This window comes from Salmo salar, chromosome 13 (genome assembly GCF_965601325.2).
Source record: "Salmo salar chromosome 13, fSalSal1, whole genome shotgun sequence".
Lineage (NCBI taxonomy): Eukaryota > Metazoa > Chordata > Actinopteri > Salmoniformes > Salmonidae > Salmo > Salmo salar.
Window position 1 is genome coordinate 18287501 of NC_138303.1, and position 20180 is coordinate 18307680.

The 20180-nt window shown below is 46.0% G+C and overlaps 1 protein-coding gene across 1 annotated transcript in view; it reads left to right on the plus strand.

Annotated features, from left to right (window-relative positions):
• Nucleotides 1–18290, plus strand: part of LOC106566523 (ERC protein 2) — a 353915-nt gene extending 335625 nt beyond the window's left edge. Inside the window, exon 13 of the mRNA XM_082959688.1 lies at nt 16837–18290. The gene's annotated coding sequence lies outside the window, so the exon portion shown is untranslated. The remainder of the gene's footprint in view (nt 1–16836) is intronic.
• The last annotated feature ends 1890 nt before the right edge of the window (nt 18291–20180 follow it).

Here is a 20180-nt window from a genome sequence, read left to right on the forward strand (position 1 = left end):
GAAGAACTAGAGTTGAATGAAATATCTTGACCTAGCAGAGTGGTGATTGGTGTGGACTGAACTAGTGTATTGGGGGAATTAGTGTTGTGTCCCCAACATAGGACTGTTTATCCTGTGTCCCCAACATAGGACTGTTTCATCCTGTGTCCCCAACATAGGACTGTTTCATCCTGTGTCCCCAACATAGGACTGTTTCATCCTGTGTCCCCAACATAGGACTGTTTCATCCTGTGTCCCCAACATAGGACTGTTTCATCCTGTGTCCCCAACATAGGACTGTTTCATCCTGTGTCCCCAACATAGGACTGTTTCATCCTGTGTTTTAGCAGTTCCAGGAACAAAGCCTTGACTCCAGTCTGTTTTCTATCTTCTCTGGAAACTTAGATTCCTGCTATATGAAATATGATTAGGACATCAAGTCAAGGAGACCTGCTTCCCTCTCTATTGCATGCATTACCAGCTGAGAGCTGGCTCCCAAGGGGGGGTGTGTGTGTGTGTGTGTGTGTGTGTTTGTCTATACATATAGCTGTGTGCTTGTGTGTCTGTATCAGGGCATTAGGTCGCATCTTCAAAGAAATCCCTCCACCCCCCGATCCCCCTCTCACCCCCATGAGAATGCAGCATTGCTGGGATTGCATCGTACCGGAACCCCCTCCTCCCTTCCACAGTCTGGATAATGGGGGTGAGAAACTGTGTGTGTCAGTCTGCCTGGCCTCTTATCGTCCATCAGACTACCCTCAGATTCTCTTTCCAGATGGGGGTGAGATAGTCCCTCAGAGGCCCAAACCCCCACAGACCTCCAGCGCATGGAGGCCTCCCTGATCTACTACCTGATGGAGGTGCTTTAATGTGTGCTCGAGTTTCACCCGTCTCCCCTGCTTCGCCGGGCCTGTAGTAGTGTCAGGATGCAGGCACGTTCAGAGTGCTGGCCTGGTCTCTGGTTCTGGGTTTAGTTCTGGGTCAAGGTCTAGGCTCTGGTACTCAGGCTTACTGCAGGATCATTTTAGTGATACACAAGTGGAGAGTTAGGGTTCCCCCCCCCCCCACACACACACACACACACACACACACACACACACACACACACACACACACACACACACACACACACATGCATACATTCACACAGAATCATGTCAACTTGCACTCACACAGAGAAACACACACACACACTAACACACAGCTGGTTCATGGCAAAGCTCTGGACATCCCCCTCAATATAAACACTGCCACTCATACTGTTCATACAGAGATAGAGGGGGGGGGGGGGGGAAGAGACTGAGATTCAGTAAAATAACAAGAACAGATAGAGTAGACTAGTGTAGGACAGTAGTCTAGTGTAGGACAGTAGACTAGTGTAGGACAGTAGACTAGTGTAGGACAGTAGACTAGTGTAGGACAGTAGACTAGTGTAGGACAGTAGACTAGTGTAGGACAGTAGACTAGTGTAGGACAGTAGACTAGTGTAGGACAGTAGACTAGTGTAGGAGAGTAGACTAGTGTAGGACAGTAGACTAGTGTAGGACAGTAGACTAGTGTAGGACAGTAGACTTGTGTAGGACAGTAGACTAGTGTAGGACAGTAGTCTAGTGTAGGACAGTAGACTAGTGTAGGACAGTAGACTAGTGTAGGACAGTAGACTAGTGTAGGACAGTAGACTTGTGTAGGACAGTAGACTAGTGTAGGACAGTAGTCTAGTGTAGGGCAGTAGACTAGTGTAGGACAGTAGACTAGTGTAGGACAGTAGTCTAGTGTAGGGCAGTAGACTAGTGTAGGACAGTAGTCTAGTGTAGGGCAGTAGACTAGTGTAGGACAGTAGACTAGTTTAGGAAGAGATCAACTTAGTAAAAGTAGGGAAACAAAGAAGACAGTGACATAGATAATCAGAGTGAACAGAAGGTGGAGAGTGAATAGCGAGGGAGAGAGAAAGCCCCTGAAAAAAAATAGATACAATTCCACGCTACCATTTATTGTTGTTGCTCAAACCTGTACTTAGGACCTGCATGAACATTATACACTTTTATCAACATATGTTCTTTCTTGCCTTAAGCGTTTGAAGTCACAAATGAATATTTGAACATGTTCTCCTGCCAAAAACCTTCATTTACTCCCCCTCTCTGTGATGTGTCTGTGACGGGTGTGTGCATTTGAGTGTGCGTGCGTGCGTGCATATTCTTGTGGGAAGGGGGGTGTGTGTGTCAAAACAACCTGCACCTTAGTAAGGAGTAGGGGCTGCAGATTCCACCCCTATCAGTTTTAGAGGTTGGCACACCTTGGCTGTACAGAGAACTCACCACCATCCCACTGAAACTAGCCCTCTATCATGAGAGAGACAGAGAGAAATAGAGAGAGAGCGAGACGCTTCGAGGGGACTCTTATGGTATGTACACCTACTCATCTCTTGGCAGGAGTACTGTAGATTACTTTATCACTGACCTCTCAGAGCTTTCACAGTCAGCCCACTGACACCCCTATCAGATCACAGAAAACTCAATCTACTTGAACAGAACAATACTTAATTATGAGGCATCAAAGCCAAATGAACTGCATACTATTAAGAAATGCTATAGATGAAAGGAAAGTAGTGTCGAAACCTACCAAAAAAACTATTGGGCAACAACATATTCAATTCCTTTTAGACAAATTCTGGGACAAAATGTTTCACTGCAATAGTGAAGGTGAAACTTGGCAGTAGAAAGCCTAAACAGTATATTTGACCTTTCAGCTTCCCTGTTGAATCTAAAAATGTCAATCAGACAACCTAAAAAAAATATATTCAAAATTACAAATTGTTTAATGAAGAATGCAAAAACCTAAGAAAGAAATTGAGAAACCTATCCAACCAAAAACATAGAGACCCAGAAAACCTGAGGCCATAGAATCTAACCACTTCTGGTAAAATTGTAAAACGCTAAACAAACAACATGAAGAGTTATCTAATCAAAACGGAGATGTATAACAAAGAACAAACAGCAAAAACATATACATGATCAATTACAAATCTTAGAATCAGCTATTAAAGACTACCAGAACCCACTGGATTCTTCAATTACATTGAATGAACTACGGGACAAAATACAGACGTATTCACCCTGCACACCCTAATTGACAAACAAACAAACCAAAAGAAAAGCAGTCTTCTCATGCTTTGTCGATTTCCAAAAATCTTTGGACTCAATTTGGCACGAGGGTCTGCTATATAAATTGATGGAAAGAAGTGTTGGGGGAAAATATATGACATTATAAAATCCATGTTCACAAACAAGTATGTGGTTAAAATTGGAGAAAAAAAGTGAGACAGGGATGCAGCTTAAGCCCCACCCTCTTCAACATATATATATATAAACGAATTAGCGAGGGCGCTAGAACTGTCTGCAGCAACCGGCCTCACCCTGCTAGAATCTGAAGTCAAATGTCTACTGTTTGCTGATGATCTGGTGCCTCTGTCCCCAACCAAGGAGGGCCTACAGCAGCACCTAGATCTTCTGCACTGATTCAGTTGACAGTGAATCTCAGTAATACAAAAATAATGGTGTTCCAAAGAAGGTCAAGTTGCCAGGACTACAAATACAAATTCCATCTAGACACCTTTTCCCTAGAGCAGTCATTCCCAAACCTTTTATAGTCCCGTACCCCTTCAAATATTCAACCTCCAGCTGCGTACCCCCTCTAGCACCAGGGTCAGCCATCAATGTAAGCATGCCACACACACACACTATACAATACATTTATTAAACATAAGTGTGAGTTTTTGTCACAACCCGGCTCGTGGGAAGTGACAAAGAGCTCTTATAGGACCAGTGAACAAATAATAATAATCAATAGTTTTGCTCTTTATTTAACCATCTTACATACAAAACCTTATTTGTTCATTGTTAAATTGTGAATAACTCACCACAGGTTAATGAGAAGGGTGTGCTGGAAAGAATGCGCATAACTCTGCAATGTTGGGTTGTATTAGAGAGACTCAGTCTTAAATCATTTTCCACACACAGTCTGTGCCTGTATTTAGTTTTCATGCTAGTGAGGGCTGAGAATTCACTCTCACATTGGTACGTGGTTGCAAAGGTGTAACGGCTGTCGTTGGGTATTGATGACCAAATCGCAGGCGGGATGTGAATACTCATCTTTTAATGGTAAAGAATCAAGCAAACATGGAAAAACAATAAACAAGAACGACTCAAGACAGGCTAACAGGCTATACTTACAAAAATAGCAGTGCTAACGAAAACAACCCACAACCCCAAGAGAAAAACACACACCTAATATATGACTCCAATCAGGAACAACGATATCCAGCTGTTCCTGATCGGGAGTCACACAGACTAACACAGAAACAGAACAACTAGAAACTACATACAACACACAACCTCTGCCACGTCCTGACCAATACTAAACAACACTCCCTCTGCTGGTCAGGACGTGACAGTACCCCCCCCCCCCCCCTAAAGGTGCAGACCCCGGAATGCACCTTAAAAGAAAACACAAAAATCCCCCCAATACCACAACAACAAAAAACAAATAAAAACAAATAAAAAATGTTTACCCCCTAAACAAAAAAGGGAGGGAAGGGAGGGTGGCTGCCGTCAACGACGGCACCTGTGCTACACCCCCCCTCCCCAACCCACCTATCCTGGAGGTGGCTCTGGTTCAGGCCTACTGGCCTCTAGACTGTAGACAGACTTGCTCGGCTCCGGACCGTAGGCAGACTCCTTCAGTTCCAGGTCGTAGGCAGACTCATTCCGTTCCGGATCGTAGGCAGACTCACGCTGTAGGCAGACTCACCCGGTTCCGGGTCGCGGGCAAACTCACCCGGTTCCGGACACTCTGGACGAGGCACTGTCGCCGGACACTCTGGACGAGGCACTGTTGCCGGACACTCTGGACGAGGCACTGTGCCGGACACTCTGGACGAGGCACTGTTGCCGGACACTCTGGCCTGATCTGACGCACTGGACGCCTGATGCGTGGGGCTGGTAGTGGAGGTACCAGCCTGGGGACACGCACCTCAGGGCTAGTGCGAGGAGCGGGAACAGGCTGAATAGGACTAGGCTGACTCATGGGAAGCTTGATCCGGGTTGCTGGTACTGGTCGTGCCAGACTGGAGGTACTCACTTCCGGGTTAGCACGAGAGGCGGGAACCGGAAAGACTGGGCCATGGAGGCGCACAGGTGGCCTTGACCGCACCTCCTGCACAACTCGTCCTGGCTGGGTGGAACTAGCAGCCCTGTACGAGCGGGGTGCTAGTACAGGGCGAACTGGGCTGTGCAGGGGCTTGCTGGTTACCGTGCGTAGAGCGGGCGTAGGGTAGCCTGGTCCTAGGAGGCGTACCGGCGACCAGACGCGCTGCGCAGGCATCCTCCTCCCAGGCTGGATGCCCACTCTAGCACGGCATCTGCGAGGGGCTGGAATAGCGCGCACCAGACTGTGCGTGCGTATGGGTGAGATAGTGCGCACCTCAGCGAAAAACCGACGCCCTCCACTCCATACATTCCTCGATATACTCACGGGTAGCTTGCTTATGGCTCTTCCTTGGCCTAGCCAAACTACCCGTGTGCCCCCCCCAAATTTTTTTTATTGGGGGTGCCTCTCCGGCTTCCTCGCCAGTCGTGTACCCCGGTAGCGTTCCCGGTCCTCACCAGCCTTCCTCCACGGGCCCCCTCCGGCCAGAATCTGTTCCCAAGTCCATTTTTCACGAGTGTCCAACTCAAAGTCCCTTTTCTCAACCTGCCCCTCCTTTCTCCGCTGCTTGGTCTTGGTTTGGTGGGTTGTTCTGTAACGGCTGTCGTTGGGTATTGATGACCAAATCGCAGGCGGGATGTGAATACTCATCTTTTAATGGTAAAGAATCAAGCAAACACGGAAAAACAATAAACAAGAACGACTCAAGACAGGCTAACAGGCTATACTTACAAAAATAGCAGTGCTAACGAAAACAACCCACAACCCCAAGAGAAAAACACACACCTAATATATGACTCCCAATCAGGAACAACGATATCCAGCTGTTCCTGATTGGCAGTCACACAGACTAACACAGAAACAGAACAACTAGAAACTACATACAACACACAACCTCTGCCACGTCCTGACCAATACTAAACAACACTCCCTCTGCTGGTCAGGACATGACAAAAGGGCATCAGTGTCTTAACACTGCGATTTGCCAAGGCAGGAGCACAGCCCAATCCAGAAATCTGGCAGTGGCTTCTGTTTAAATAACATTTTCACAGAACCACTTGTTGCAATTTCAATGAGGCTCTCTTGTTCAGATATCGGTAAGTGGACTGGAAGCAGGGAATGAAAGGGAAAACTAATCTGTTTGTTTGTGTCATCCGTTTTGGGAAAGTACCTGAGTAATTGTGTACCCAACTCACTCAGGTGCTTCGCTATATCACATTTGACATTGTCTGTAAACTTGAGTTAATTTGCACACAAAAAAATCATACAATGAGTGTGTGCGCACCTCAGCGAAACTGTGTGTTGTACTTGTTAATGCAGAGAGAGAAGAGCTCCAACTTCTCAATTTTGTCCCGCACATTGAATATAGTTGCGGAGAGTCCCTGTAATCCTAGATTCAGATCATTCAGGCGAGAAAAACATCACCCAGATAGGCCAGTCGTGTGAGAAACTCGTCATCATGCAAGCAGTCAGACAAGTGAAAATTATGGACACTAAAGAAAACTTTAAGCTCGTCTCTGAATTAAAAAAACGTGTCAATACTTTGCCTCTTGATAACCAGCACACTTGTATGTTGTAAAAGCGTTACATGGTCGCTGCCCATATCATTGCATAGGGCAGAAAATACACGAGAGTTCAGGGGCCTTGCTTTAACAAAGTTAACAATTTTCACTGTTGTGTCCAAAACGTCTTTCAAACTGTCAGGCATTCCCTTGGCAGCAAGAGCCTCTTGGTGGATTCTGCAGTGTACCCAAGTGGTGTCGGGAGCAACTGCTTGCACGCGCGTTACCACTGCACTATCTCTCCCTGTCATGGCTTTAGCGCCATCAGTACTGATACCAACCCATCTTGACCACCAAAGTCCATGTGATGTCACAAAGCTGTCCAATACTCAAAAAAATCCTCTCCTGTTGTCCTGGTTTCCAGTCGGTTTGCAGAAGTGGATGTCTTCCTTAATTGACTCCCATAAACATAACGGACATATACCAGGTGCTGTGCCAGGCCCGCAACGTCTGTTGACTCATCCAGCTGTAATGCATATAATTCACTGGCTTGTATACGAAGCAGTAATTGTTTCAAAACATCTCTTGCCATGTCACTGATGCATCATGAAATAGTGTTGTTTGATCGTCTGTATAGTTTTTTGGGCCTTTTCCCCCAACATTGTCCCAGCCATATCCGCAGCAGCAGGAAAAATTAAGTCCTCCACAATAGTATGGGGCTTGCCTGTCCTAGCCACTAAGTAGTTCAACATATAAGTCGCTTCGAGACCCTTCTTATTAATGGTATCTGTTGCTTTTATACATGTCTTACTACTCGAAATTAATCTTAATTTTCACTCACAAAACTCCTGTGGCTTATTTTTCAAATTGGCATGTTTTGTTTCTAAATCTCTGCTCAAGAGGGAAGGTTTCATCAGGTTGTGAGATAGTACTTTTGCACATATAACACACTGTGGCTGAGGAAAGGCACTACTCCAAATATAAGTGAACCCCAAATCAATGTAGTTCTCATCATATTTGCGCCTCTTTGATGGTCCAACGTCCCTGTCTGTAGTTCGGTGCTTTCCCGGGTAAGGGGGGCAGTAGCTCTTCGGGTGCATCAGATTCACAACTGTCAGTGTCCATGCTAGCTGGGCTAACAACAAATGTAGAATTACTGATGCTAGCATTGGATGTGCTCGTGGAAGCAGAACAACTTGTGTCATCGACAGGTACAGGTGTAGTACTGCTGGTAGTAGCAGTACTTCCAGTAGAGCTGGTATGTGTCTTTATGGACGCGGGCCTTACTTTTTTTTAACCATTTATCAATTTTTGTGCAAACGAAATGAGCAGCAGCTAGGTTTGGCTACATACGGACCGTTAGTGGAATTCCCGCGAGAGAGTAAAACCTCACCCAAATGTATTGGAAAATATAAATGGACTGTTTGAAAATGTGAAGATTTTTTTTTTAATTATTGAAATGTTTTTTTTTTTTTTGTAAATCACATTTTTATTTGGCTTACCCCTGACAGCATTGCGCGTACCTCTGGGGGTAGTTTGGGAATACCTGTCCTAAAGCACACAAAACACTATACATACCTCTGCCTAAATATCAGCACCACAGTTCCACAAAGCTATGAACGATCTGAGAGACAAGGCAAGAAGGGCCTTCAATGCCATCATCCCAATTAGGATCTGGCAAAAAATACTTGAATCAGTTATAGACCCCATTGCCCTTCATGTTTGTGAGGTCTGGGGTCCGCTCACCAACCAAGAATTCACAAAATGGGACAAACACCTAATTGGCACTGTGCATGTGGAATTCTGAAAAACACCCTCAGTGTACAACGTAAACACCATATAATGCATGCAGAATTTGGACGAAACCTGCTAATTATCAAAATCCAGAAAAGAAGCATTTAAATCCTACACCTACCTAAACAACAAAGCCTACAGAGATGAGCCTAGAGAAGTCCCCTCAGCAAGCTGGTCATGGGGCTCTATTCACAAACACAAACAGACCCCACAGAGCCCCAGGACAGCAACACAATTAGACTCAAATAAATCATGAGAAAACAAAAAGAGAATTACTTGACACATTGAAAAGAATTAACCCAAAAAAAAATTGGAAACTGGAATGCTATTTGGCCCTAAACAGAGTACACAGTGGCAGAATACTTGTCCACTGTGACTGACCCAAAAAGCTTTGACTATGTACAGACTCAGTGAGCATAGCCTTGCTATTGAGAAAGGCCTCCGTAGGCAGACCTGGCTCTCAAGAGAAGACAGGCTATGTGCACACTGCCCACAAAATGAGGTGGAAACTGAGTTGCATATTAGACACATATTTCCCTCAGATTACACAGCCTCACAAATAATTAGAAAACCATTCCAATTAAAACTCCCATATCTAGGACGTGAAATACCACAGTAGCAAGATTTGTGACCTGTTGCCACAAGAAAAGGTCAACCAGTGAAGAACTAACACTATCGTAAATACAACCCATATTTATGTTAATATATTTTCCCTTTTGTAATTCAACTGTTTGCACATTGTTACAACACTGTACAAAGCCATAATATAAATACCTATCTTCTTTTGAAACTTTTGATTAATGTTTATTGATAATTTCTGATTGTTTATGATCTATTTCACTTGCTTTGGCAATGTAAACATATGTTCCCCATGCCAATAAAGCCCAGTGAATTGAGAGAGGGGGGATGGATAGAGGCCTAGAGGAATAGTTAAATTGTTCCTCTCTTTTGTCTGTGTCTGTTCTGCAGTTTAAATAGGACAGTTTAAATTAGTGTTTCTACCAAATTCATTTTCCCTTCATTAATTTCAGACGTGACACTCCCTTTATCTAGTCAACTCCCCCTAGTGGTGTATTTACTAAATGCTACATTGTATCTTGCATCCACTAAACACACCAAAAGCCAATCCATCATAGATCATGTGATTACCATTGAACTAGCCTGTCTCACTAGTCCATATTAGTTTAGTGCCATTTTAGCATCTGTAACTCTAGCTAACATCAGCACCTCTCGACCTAGCATCTGTTATACTAACTAACAGCACCTCTCAGCCTAGCATCTGTAACTCTAGCTAACATCAGCACCTCTCAGCCTAGCATCTGTAACTCTAGCTAACATCAGCACCTCTCAGCCTAGCATCTGTAACTCTAGCTAACATCAGCACCTCTCAGCCTAGCATCTGTAACTCTAGCTAACATCAGCACCTCTCGACCTAGCATCTGTAATACTAACTAACAGCACCTCTCAGCCTAGCATCTGTAACTCTAGCTAACATCAGCACCTCTCAGCCTAGCATCTGTAATACTAACTAACAGCACCTCTCAGCCTAGCATCTGTAACACTAGCTAACATCAGCACCTCTCAGCCTAGCATCTGTAATACTAACTAACAGCACCTCTCAGCCTAGCATCTGTAACTCTAGCTAACATCAGCACCTCTCAGCCTAGCATCTGTAACTCTAGCTAACATCAGCACCGCTCAGCCTAGCATCTGTAATACTAACTAACAGCACCTCTCAGCCTAGCATCTGTAACACTAGCTAACATCAGTACCTCTCAGCCTAGCATCTGTCACTCTAGCTAACATCAGCACCTCTCAGCCTAGCATCTGTAACTCAAGCTAACATCAGCACCTCTCAGCCTTGCATCTGTGCCGCTAGCTAACATCAGCACCTCTCAGCCTAGCATCTGTGCCGCTAGCTAACATCAGCACCTCTCAGCCTAGCATCTGTGCCACTAGCTCACGCTTGCTTTCACTCAGCGTGTGTTTGCTCAGATGAAGGAAATTATGTAATTAGCCAGCCAGGGATTGTTTTCTTTTTCTCTCTCTCTCCCTCCCTCCTGCTTTTTTTCTCTCTCCCTCCCTCCCTCCCCTCCTCAGTGAGCGATTGTTCCAATTTAAGCTAAACCACACCCTTATTCCTATTTCTAATTAATCTGCTCACAGCTTCAGAAGGAGAAATCAAACTATATTTCTCTCATTATCTTTCTCTCTCTCCTGATTCCTCTTAATTGTTCAATAGCAGTTTTGTTGGAAATCAAAGATTGGGTTGAGAGGTGTGCGTGTGTGGGGGGGAGGAGTGGAAATGGGAGGGGGGGGGGGGGTTGTGAGTGTGTGTGTGAGGGGGGTTCATGGTTGAGGTAGGTGGGGGGGCAGTATTGGGTGGGGGTGCTGGGGAGGAAAAGCCGGCATTTTGCTCTCTAATTCCAACAGGCCTCGAGGCCTGGAGCGGTGCACTAAGAAGGGCCTCACTGTTGCTCCCTGGATCAGCCAGGTATTGCTTACATAAAAAGCAAGTGAAAACAGCTGTAGGGATAATTAGCTTGATTCTCCATTACATGCCATGAGGGCCAATAACTAAAAAATGGAGTTTTGTTTGGGTTAGAACTACAGCCCGGACCAGGAGGAAGTTGTAAAAGTCAGGCAAAAAAAAAGAGAGAGCTCTTGAAGCAATTGTTCCACGGGAGATGTTCTGCCTCTCTGGGCTGGTTGATGGAGACCATATTTTTTTCATCAGGGTTTGAAAAAGGGCCCCGTTCCAATGCTTGTGTGCGCGCACGTTGTGTGTGCGCGCACGTTCATACACTTTTATGTGGGTATATGTCTGTGTTTTTATTGTGCAACAGGGTGGCAAAGCAACATTTATAGTGTTATGGGAGACATCAAAAACTGTTTAATGATGCTCAAGGGGGGGGGGGGGGGGGGGGGGGGGGGTGTGTGTGTGTGTGTGTGTGTGTGTGTGTGTGTGTGTGTGTGTGTGTGTGTGTGTGTGTGTGTGTGTGTGTGTGTGTGTGTGTGTGTGTGTGTGTGTGTGTGTGTGTGTGTGTGTGTGTGTGTGTGTGTGTGTGTGCGTGTTATGTGTTCTATTCAAAGTTCTGCGTGTTGGCACAGTTTGTCGAATAGTTACCAGCTAACCTCTTCTGATTGCCACACATTAACCTCTCCATAAGTTGACCGCTACAACATCAGATTTATTGGGGCCTGGAGTATAGACTTCTGTAAAGTAAAGAATATAACGAAATACATGTAATATTATACAGAGGAGACTTTTTATTATAATCACAAAGTCATTTTCCTAGACCTAGAAGATCCACATGATAGCGCAATTGACATTTAAAGGTAATTTCCATCTGAGCTGACATATGCAGCGTTTACCGTAAATGCGGTCTCATTGAACCCGGGATCATTGCCTTTAAATGTCAGTCACGCTATATCACAGGTCTGCCACGATCCGGATCAAATCTAGCCCTTCCTCTTTTCATCAACAGATTACATCCTAGCTTCCAAGAGACATCGGACCTGTTGTAGTGTGGAGCAGAGTGACTGTCTGACCTGTTGTACTGTGGAGCAGAGTGACTGTCTGACCTGTTGTAGTGTGGAGCAGAGTGACTGTCTGACCTGTTGTACTGTGGAGCAGAGTGACTGTCTGACCTGTTGCAGTGTGGAGCAGAGTGACTGTCTGACCTGTTGTAGTGTGGAGCAGAGTGACTGTCTGACCTGTTGCAGTGTGGAGCAGAGTGACTGTCTGACCTGTTGTAGTGTGGAGCAGAGTGACTGTCTGAACTGTTGCATTGTGGAGCAGAGTGACTGTCTGACCTGTTGCAGTGTGGAGCAGAGCTACTGTCTGATGACCTGTTGTAGTGTGGAGCAGAGTGACTGTCTGACCTGTTGTAGTGTGGAGCAGAGTGACTGTCTGACCTGTTGCAGTGTGGAGCAGAGTGACTGTCTGACCTGTTGCAGTGTGGAGCAGAGTGACTGTCTGACCTGTTGCAGTGTGGAGCAGAGTGACTGTCTGACCTGTTGCAGTGTGGAGCAGAGTGACTGTCTGACCTGTTGTAGTGTGGAGCAGAGTGACTGTCTGACCTGTTGCAGTGTGGAGCAGAGTGACTGTCTGACCTGTTGTAGTGTGGAGCAGAGTGACTGTCTGACCTGTTGTAGTGTGGAGCAGAGTGACTGTCTGACCTGTTGTAGTGTGGAGCAGAGTGACTGTCTGACCTGTTGTAGTGTGGAGCAGAGTGACTGTCTGACCTGTTGTAGTGTGGAGCAGAGTGACTGTCTGACCTGTTGCAGTGTGGAGCAGAGTGACTGTCTGACCTGTTGTAGTGTGGAGCAGAGTGACTGTCTGACCTGTTGTAGTGTGGAGCAGAGTGACTGTCTGACCTGTTGCAGTGTGGAGCAGAGTGACTGTCTGACCTGTTGTAGTGTGGAGCAGAGTGACTGTCTGACCTGTTGTAGTGTGGAGCAGAGTGACTGTCTGACCTGTTGTAGTGTGGAGCAGAGTGACTGTCTGACCTGTTGTAGTGTGGAGCAGAGTGACTGTCTGACCTGTTGTAGTGTGGAGCAGAGTGACTGTCTGACCTGTTGTAGTGTGGAGCAGAGTGACTGGGCTGCATTGTCCTCTGCCTGCCCATTTGAGGATCTGTGACTTTTAACTCCATTTGAAAATATCTATAGGTTCCTCCGCCTCATTTTATAAATGGATTTATTTCTGTTTGGACAGAAAATACTCTGGGACCATAAGTAGGCTTAGCTGTCACTTCTCTCCCCTTTGCATTTCCCTCCCCCTCATCCTACAGAATGGCTTATTTTACATCTCTCCGCTTGGTAGAGTGAGGGATAACTTTGTGCCGGTAATTGAATTTAGGCAACAACAAAAACTGATCTGAAAAAGAACAAGAGTCATAGGATAATTGCTAGTGAAAGACCTGAGTTCGTACATAGGTGGTCCCCAAACTCTGCAAGGATCCTTTTTACAAGCTGTTTACATTAGTACCACTTAAAGACAAAAAAAAGAGTCAAGAGCAGCCCGGCTCACTCAAATACAGACGTTTTTGGTCGGTATTCAATCCCCCGACAGACAGGCAGGCTGGCAGACAGGTAGGAAGGCAGAGGCTGGCACACAGACAGATAGACAGTCTCCTGTGTCCCTCTCCCTCCGTCCCCTTGTCTTTTGCTCCTGTCATTAGACTGATTACCCAGACAACCCCAACACCTCTGTTCAGACCAAGCTGGTTATCTCCAGGTTTACATCACTGTAAAGTTGGTTCAGGAATCTCAAGATAATCATTTTTTTAATTGACTCCTACTGCACGTACGTGTATCCCGTGTACGTATGGGCACAATGATGTATCGGTCCTGGTACACTCACACACATGCCCCCACATGCCTGCACACACGCAAACACACACAGCGCCTTAATGCTGGTACAGCAGCAGTTAGACACTTGTATAGTATCTTAAACATGATTATCTAGCATGCTGTATGCTATGGCAAAGTTAAGTAAGTATTAATTTGGGAAAGACTTCACCCTTGTCTGAACCACAGTTGCTGTAGGAGCACAGGAAAAGAGGCGGCGGGATGCGAGGGCGTGTGCGACGGAGGTGTTGTGGTGGGAGGGTGAGAAAACTAATGGACATCTAGGAGGAGTGAAAGAGAAGGAAAGATGAAGGGATGAGAGGAAGTAGGAAGGATGGATGGTGATAAAGATGGATAATGTCCTGTGTAGTCTTTTATAAGGAGGGAGGAAACATCGTTAGATAAGGTCAGTGTTCTGATGTCGAGAAGAATGAACAGAGTAGATCAAAAAAATGTCAGGAATTTCAATTATACACACAGACAGTACCCACCCAGATGCCAAAACATTTTACATATTGTGGGAGAAGTTGTGATGATTATGTTTCAAGTTTATCTAGAGCTGCCCATCTGAGGATTATGAAGTGCTTTACCATTTAAGAGGGTAACTTACCACATTCTCTGCTAATGTGGAGTATCTACAGGAATACTGGGCGCCGCCGTTCTACAGTATGTGGGAGCAGCCTCTCAACATACAGTAAGAATGCTAAGTAGTCTAGCAACCCCATGTGTGGTGTCCATATTTTGTCAAAGAGCCCTTTCAGTTTCAGTTTCAGTGTGTAGCTGCACAGTAGCACCACCATGTTGAAACAGAGCAGACATTTTGTGTCAAAGCATGGGAGAGCATGACGCTACTGTCATGCTATATGCATTGGATGCAGTTGCCCCTAGATAGTTATAGGGCGCGAGATAAGAGAGTGGGGGTGGAATCTATTCAGATTGTCCAGTTGTGTTAAAGTTATTTCAATATAAAATAGCGACCACAGACACTAACATGCATGCACCCAAACATGCATAGGATCATGCAGGCGTGCCGTGGGAACTTGTGGTCTGAAAGCGTATGTTGTGTGGTGGTAGTGAAGTGTTGATTGATATGAAAGGGGAGCAGTCTTCAGGCCCATCCACACAGGGACAGGGTCATCTCCTTTATGACCTGCATGGGCCCTGTCTGCCTGCCTGGTCCCTGCCTGCCTGCCTGCCTGGTTCCTACCTGCCTGGTTCCTGCCTGCCTGGTTCCTGCCTGCCTGGTCCCTGCCTGCCTGCCTGCCTGGTTCCTGCCTGCCTGGTTCCTGCCTGCCTGGTCCCTGCCTGCCTGCCTGCCTGGTTCCTGCCTGCCTGGTTCCTGCCTGCCTGGTTCCTGCCTGCCTGGGCCCTGTCTGCCTGTGTGGTCCCTGTCTGCCTGCGTGGTCCCTGTCTGCCTGCCTGGTTCCTGCCTGCCTGGTTCCTGCCTGTCTGCCTGCCTGGGCCCTGTCTGCCTGCCTGGGCCCTGTCTGCCTGCCTGGGCCCTGTCTGCCTGGATCAGTAGAGCTGCTCCACCGGGATGAACAGGAGTGTGTGTTTGGTTCAAAACCCGGCTCACCAGCAGCTGTAGGGAGACAGAAAGAACAGGCATTGGTGTGAGAGGGGAACAAACACAGCCCTGCCTGGCTGCCTGGGCCCTGCCTGGCTGCCTGGGCCCTGCCCTGGCTGCCCTGGGCCCTGTCAGCCCTGGACCCTGCCTTCCTGCCTGGGTTCTGCCTGCCGCGGCCCTATTTGTTGATTCTTGGGCCCCAAAATCATTAATTAAAGTGCAGACGACGGCACGGTAACCTGAGGAAAGCCTCACACACACATATGAGGCACACACTAACCCACACACAGCACTCCCTGTCGCATAACAAATGATGGCACTTGGTTTAATTGCTGAGGCTGTTTATTTATTTACGTCTGTAATGGATGGTGGTCCTCGGCCCGGCAGCCAATCAGCAGCCAGAGAGAGGGAGACAGGAAGAGAACCAGAAGCCCTGCAGACCTGAACAAATTCCACAGGATTCTGCACTCTTCATTTCACCCTCGAGTCTACATGGTCCGCCTTTCAGTCTAGCTTTATCTCTTTCTCTCTTTCTGTCTGTTCTCTCCCCCTCTTTTCTTGCTCTCCTAGTTGTGTTTGTTCTCCTCTCTAGCCTTTCCCGAGTGACTGATGGGATCGCCGTTCTTGATTGGTGGTTATTTTGAGAACTGTTTGCTCAGCCAATGAGGCGCCCTGGTCTTACAGATGTAGGATCTTAATTTGAGCCAGTTTCGATTAGCAGGAAAATAATAATTCAGCTGCAGGAAATGTGAGTTATTATATGGATTATAATGAATGGACATTTTTGTAGGGGTTAACTCATTTTTCGTAAGGGAAAATCAAGTCTGAAATTTCTAAGTGGAAATTACAAACTTCAGAACCCATTTTAAATCTAAAATACACTACAAGTTTGTTTTGCATTGCAGGAAAGTTATCCTGTAACAGGTGATCAAATTAAGATCCTACATCTGTACATGGCATACATCATTGTTTTTTAAACTCAACCCACAATGAGACCCTGGACTTGATTTTGTTGCTGGCTGGCTTCTCAACAAAGACCTAAGTAACAGACACATTCCGATTTTAGTTTGTTACAAATGAGCACTCGATGTTTGGGTCTGTGCCAAATACGTTTAACGCATTCTTAAGGAGATCTGGAGACTTGCCAGACTGTTAGAGGGACAAAACAGTCATGCTATAACTAAGAAAAAAACCAAACACGCTTGTATGGAAGAAACCGTTTCAGTTGATTTCTCCATCACTGGCTGATGTGTGTTTATGCTGCTCTGCTAGGTCGATGTGACGTGGTGCCTGTTACGAAGCACTGGGGAGTTGGCTGAGGTTTCCTTCTAATCCACATAACAAGCTCTGATGAAACACCCTTCTTCATGTGCGTGTTTTATAAAGGGTTTGTTCCCCTCTCACACTGATGCCTGTTCTTTCTATGTCTCCCTACAGCTGCTGGAGAGCCGGGTTTTGAACCAAACACACACTCCTGTTCATCCTGGTGGAGCAGCTCTACTGATCCGGGGGCCAGACTGACTGCAGCAGAGTCCCAGGGTCCTGCCCACCTGCCATGGTTGAAGACAATCCTTTTCCCACCTTCCATTGCAGAGATGCTCTCTTTCCTCCCAGTGTTTGACAATCAGAGAGTAGAGACTCGTAAAGTCCCATGAGCTCCGAGGCGCCGTTGGACATGTAACCCTGACTGTTATACACTGTACTTATGAACTACGGCTTTAACTCTCCAACAGTCAATCAATCATCTCACTGCCCCTGCCAGGTTCACTGACTGACTGATAAATCCTTGACAACAAACTAGTCAGCCTAAAAACGAGAATGACCAATCAGAAAGGACCATTAAGAGTGACCAAACATAATTTGTTTAGTGTGTTATTTTTTTTTAGATTGTTTGTGAGCCCTTGAAAGACTATGGGAGAGAGCAAATCCTGTTGTGGGTTTGTTTACGTAGCCACATACGGATAGCATTAGCATGGTCCACAACATGGACCTCAGATCCACATGGACCTTCTCAATGTACCGTGCCAAAGGAACCACTCCCTGTCAGCAGAGAGACACTGAGAGGGGAACCGGGTTCCAATTACTCTAGAACCCTCAAAGAGAACCCAGAGAAGTGTTCTGTGTATGCTACCTTTCTCTGAATGTTCTTAAGTCTGGAAACACTCCTGTCATCCTATCACTGGACAGCTCTCTTGGTTGACAGTGCTCCAGGTAGACGATGTCCATAGGAACTGATCTAGGATCAGTGCCCTTTCTAAATCCTTAACTATCAAGTGGGTAAACAAAACTGACCTCAGACCAGTGTCTAGGGGCAACTTCGTCCCTCTCCGGGTGAAGGGTATAAACTGACCAAACAAAACCCTCTGAGGAAATCTGAACTATGATCTGTTTAGAGTTTTTTTTTTTCTCTTGTGTTTTTCTCTCCCTGCTGTACTTTGTTTGACTAACGAGTATCATGTTGTGTTTGTTTTTCTACATCTGAAACAGATTGAGTACTGTTCTCTTTGAGGTTTGTATCAGTTGTGTGTTTCTGCTTGTGGGTGATGTTTTATTTAGTAGTTTATTTATTGAGTAGTTTAATTGCAACATGCATTGGAGTGGCTGTTTTTAGGTATCCATGTTGAAGTCAGCACTCTCCAATCATCATTTTGGAATCAGAGATTGAGGAGTGCTGCTTTAAGGGGCGAGTTGTCTGTACATATCAGTTTACCAGTGAGGATGTCGTGGTGTTTGAAGGTGACATGATGCAACATGATCTCCGTTCTACTGAACCAGCAGTAAGTGTTTAGCTTGTACAGTTTTCGCTCTGTGTTTAGCTTGTACAGTTTTCGCTCTGTGTTTAGCTTGTACAGTTTTCTCTCTCTGTGTGTGTGTGTGTGTGTGTGTGTGTGTGTGTGGTGTGTGTGTGTGTGTGTGTGTGTGTGTGTGTGTGTGTGTGTGTGTGTGTGTGTGTGTGTGTGTGTGTGAGAGAACAGCGCGAGGTCTCAATATGCTCAAACTCTGCTATTGACTTGTTTATACAGTGTGTTGCCATGGTCAATATTCGTTTCTCGGTCAATAAAAGTGTGGCGTTTTTCTCAACTGTCCGGAGAATGTATCTCTATCAGATAATCACAAACATAATTTAACATGAATTTTATCAATAGTTATGTTAATAATCAGTGGATCTTTTGAAATCATCAATTTTTCTGAGATTGAAACAATGGAGTGTGCTTTTGTTCCCCTTTTTCATGGTCTCCCTAAACCCATCTCTGTCTCTCTTTCTCTAGGTCTCTGTCTCTCCCTAAACCCATCTCTGTCTCTCTTTCTCTAGGTCTCTGTCTCTCCCTAAACCCATCTCTGTCTCTCTTTCTCTAGGTCTCTGTCTCTCCCTAAACCCATCTCCGTCTCTCTTTCTCTAGGTCTCTGTCTCTCCCTAAACCCATCTCTGTCTCTCTTTCTCTAGGTCTCTGTCTCTCCCTAAACCCATCTCTGTCTCTCTTTCTCTAGGTCTCTGTCTCTCCCTAAACCCATCTCCGTCTCTCTTTCTCTAGGTCTCTGTCTCTCCCTAAACCCATCTCCGTCTCTCTTTCTCTAGGTCTCTGTCTCTCCCTAAACCCATCTCTGTCTCTCTTTCTCTAGGTCTCTGTCTCTCCCTAAACCCATCTCTGTCTCTCTTTCTCTAGGTCTCTGTCTCTCCCTAAACCCATCTCTGTCTCTCTTTCTCTAGGTCTCTGTCTCTCCCTAAACCCATCTCTGTCTCTCTTTCTCTAGGTCTCTGTCTCTCCCTAAACCCATCTCTGTCTCTCTTTCTCTATGTCTCTGTCTCTCCCTAAACCCATCTCTGTCTCTCTTTCTCTAGGTCTCTGTCTCTCCCTAAACCCATCTCCGTCTCTCTTTCTCTAGGTCTCTGTCTCTCCCTAAACCCATCTCTGTCTCTCTTTCTCTAGGTCTCTGTCTCTCCCTAAACCCATCTCTGTCTCTCTTTCTCTAGGTCTCTGTCTCTCCCTAAACCCATCTCTGTCTCTCTTTCTCTAGGTCTCTGTCTCTCCCTAAACCCATCTCGTCTCTCTTTCTCTAGGTCTCTGTCTCTCCCTAAACCCATCTCTGTCTCTCTTTCTCTAGGTCTCTGTCTCTCCCTAAACCCATCTCTGTCTCTCTTTCTCTAGGTCTCTGTCTCTCCCTAAACCCATCTCTGTCTCTCTTTCTCTAGGTCTCTGTCTCTCCCTAAACCCATCTCTGTCTCTCTTTCTCTATGTCTCTGTCTCTCCCTAAACCCATCTCTGTCTCTCTTTCTCTAGGTCTCTGTCTCTCCCTAAACCCATCTCTGTCTCTCTTTCTCTAGGTCTCTGTCTCTCCCTAAACCCATCTCTGTCTCTCTTTCTCTAGGTCTCTGTCTCTCCCTAAAGCCATCTCTGTCTCTCTTTCTCTATGTCTCTGTCTCTCCCTAAACCCATCTCTGTCTCTCTTTCTCTATGTCTCTGTCTCTCCCTAAACCCATCTCCGTCTCTCTTTCTCTAGGTCTCTGTCTCTCCCTAAACCCATCTCTGTCTCTCTTTCTCTAGGTCTCTGTCTCTCCCTAAACCCATCACTGTCTCTCTTTCTCTAGGTCTCTGTCTCTCTCTCTCTCTCTCTCTGTCTCTCTTTCTCTCTCTGTCTGTCTGTCTCTCTCTCTCTCTCTCTCTCTGTCTCTCTCTTTCTCTTTCTCTCTCTCTCTCTCTCTCTCTCTCTCTCTCATAGACTCAGACAGATGTTGTCCAGCTTTCCTCCTGGGGGGAAGGGGTAGTGAGTGGTGGTGATTA